This window comes from Schistocerca americana, unplaced genomic scaffold (genome assembly GCF_021461395.2).
Source record: "Schistocerca americana isolate TAMUIC-IGC-003095 unplaced genomic scaffold, iqSchAmer2.1 HiC_scaffold_248, whole genome shotgun sequence".
Lineage (NCBI taxonomy): Eukaryota > Metazoa > Arthropoda > Insecta > Orthoptera > Acrididae > Schistocerca > Schistocerca americana.
Genome location: NW_025725959.1, coordinates 62501 through 65000, shown reverse-complemented (window position 1 = coordinate 65000; position 2500 = coordinate 62501). Strand labels below are relative to the sequence as shown.

Genomic DNA, 2500 nt, shown 5'->3' with positions numbered 1-2500 from the left:
GCGTTGCGCCTTAACCTAACCCGCGTTGCGCCTTAACCTAACCCGCGTTGCGCCTTAACCTAACCCGCGTTGCGCCTTAACCTAACCCGCGTTGCGCCTTAACCTAACCCGCGTTGGGCCTTAACCCAACACACGTTGGGCCTTAACCCAACACACGTTGGGCCTTAACCCAACACACGTTGGGCCTTAACCCAACACACGTTGGGCCTTAACCCAACACACGTTGGGCCTTAACCCAACACACGTTGGGCCTTAACCCAACACACGTTGGGCCTTAACCCAACACACGTTGGGCCTTAACCCAACACACGTTGGGCCTTAACCCAACACACGTTGGGCCTTAACCCAACACACGTTGGGCCTTAACCCAACACACGTTGGGCCTTAACCCAACACACGTTGGGCCTTAACCCAACACACGTTGGGCCTTAACCCAACACACGTTGGGCCTTAACCCAACACACGTTGGGCCTTAACCCAACACACGTTGGGCCTTAACCCAACACACGTTGGGCCTTAACCCAACACACGTTGGGCCTTAACCCAACACACGTTGGGCCTTAACCCAACACACGTTGGGCCTTAACCCAACACACGTTGGGCCTTAACCCAACACACGTTGGGCCTTAACCCAACACACGTTGGGCCTTAACCCAACACACGTTGGGCCTTAACCCAACACACGTTGGGCCTTAACCCAACACACGTTGGGCCTTAACCTGCTCTGTAATTGTCATACGACGCGTTAAATTAGTGTAGTGTTGCCTAACTGCAACCCCCGCAATATAGTTTGCTACCCGCACTGCCCGGTCCCCAGAGTATCGCTTCATGTTAAACACCTTGCAGCTATACACTGTAATGCGGATGGCAGCAGGACGTACATGCTCAATGCCCTTCGCAGTTGTTCATTGGCATTCGCATGGCGAAGCACAGCCTACGTTGTGGTACGGCTTGTGTCAACTGTCCGCTGATGTTGTACGTCCAAATCACACACTGTACTGCACATTGGTCCTCATGTACTGAATGATACATCGTGGTACATGTGTGACCGTACCACGACTGCGCCAACAACGGCGAACCATACGGTCCAAATATTGTGCACTCAGCTACGTGTCGTCTCCCTATAAGAGCTGGATTGCAGTATGGTATGCCGTGGATGGCGATCAGCATGAGCCGTCTGTTGATGTAGTGGCGCGTGTTGTCAGACGTAGTCGTCTCTTCTCACTCACCGTGATAGCATGGTGCACTGCGTTCCACATCTGCGACATGCGACAGAGGCCGGTTGACAGTCGTTCGCGCAATGGACATCGCATACGTACGGGGGCCACCTTCCACGTGTTCGCGAAGCGTGCACATGTTGTTGCGTGTATGTGGGCAGACATAGTGTGTCGTGACACCTGACACAGGCATGCAACAATCGTTGAATTTGCAAATGGCGATGGACGTCTACGTTTGCTGGTGACGTTACGCAAATGAACAACTGGTAAACCGTTGTGGTGCGGTTGTTCTCGCTAGAGGTGAATCAGTGATGGCGACGATCGGTTGAGCTACCAACCGGTTGTTTCAGCGATACCCACCATGCCCACGAACGTGAATGGCATGTGGGTGTGAAGCGATACGCGGCGGTGGCTGGGTGGGACCGTCCCCGGCCGGTGAGGGGGGGCCTCCCGGCGTGCTGGCCGCGCGGTGCGTGGGCGCACGCGCTACAGCCGGCTGGTGGGGGCGGCCAGTGGCAGGCGCGCCGGCCGACGGAGGCGGCAGGCGGCGCAGCTGCGCGCCGGCGCACCCTGCACGCGGCGCCGTGCGGCCAAAGTAGGTCCTCGCGGGCCCGGTGCGAAGCGCGGTGGACATCTGCAGTGTGCTGGTCCGATTGAGGACTGTGTGCGCTGAGGATGCGCCGCCGCCCGGCGCTCGGCGCCGCGACGCCGTCTGCTGCTCGGTCGCCTCTGCGGTTCTCGCAGGTGGTTTGTATCGCAGCTGTGCGGACGTGTTGGCGCGTTCGCTTCGGCACCCAAGTGGGGCTTTTGTCCTTCTGTGGCGCTGGCGTTGGAGCTGCCGGCCACCGTAGGTGGCGCGTGTTGTCTCCCGCCGGCAATGCCACGACAGCACGCTCCCGGGCCTCTGTCGGCAGCGGCAAGCTCAGTTGGGAGCACGGGTGGTCGCACCTAAAGCGTCTACTCGCCAAACTCCGGGCGATTGCGCCTCTCTCGAACCCGACCAAGTACTTAGGACGGCGCTGCGCGCCGCCGGGACCTGAGAGGGTTTCGAGGTGTATTGTGCAGGGGAGCTCAGCCTCCTCCTGTTTGCAGAATAATTGAGCGGACGCTTGCGTGTTCGCGCGGGCCCCCGGGACACACTCCCGGGCGGCCGGCTGCTCAGCTCTAGTTGACGCAGCTCCCTGGTTGATCCTGCCAGTAGTCATATGCTTGTCTCAAAGATTAAGCCATGCATGTCTCAGTACAAGCCGCATTAAGGTGAAACCGCGAATGGCTCATTAAAT

The 2500-nt window shown here is 58.5% G+C and overlaps 1 non-coding gene across 1 annotated transcript in view; it reads left to right on the top strand.

Moving 5' to 3' along the window:
- The first annotated feature begins 2395 nt into the window (after nucleotides 1–2395).
- The window catches only part of LOC124576328, a 1910-nt gene continuing 1805 nt past the window's right edge, over nucleotides 2396–2500 (top strand). The window contains exon 1 of the ribosomal RNA XR_006972504.1: nucleotides 2396–2500. This exon is cut by the window's right edge and continues 1805 nt beyond it. This is a non-coding gene — a ribosomal RNA (small subunit ribosomal RNA).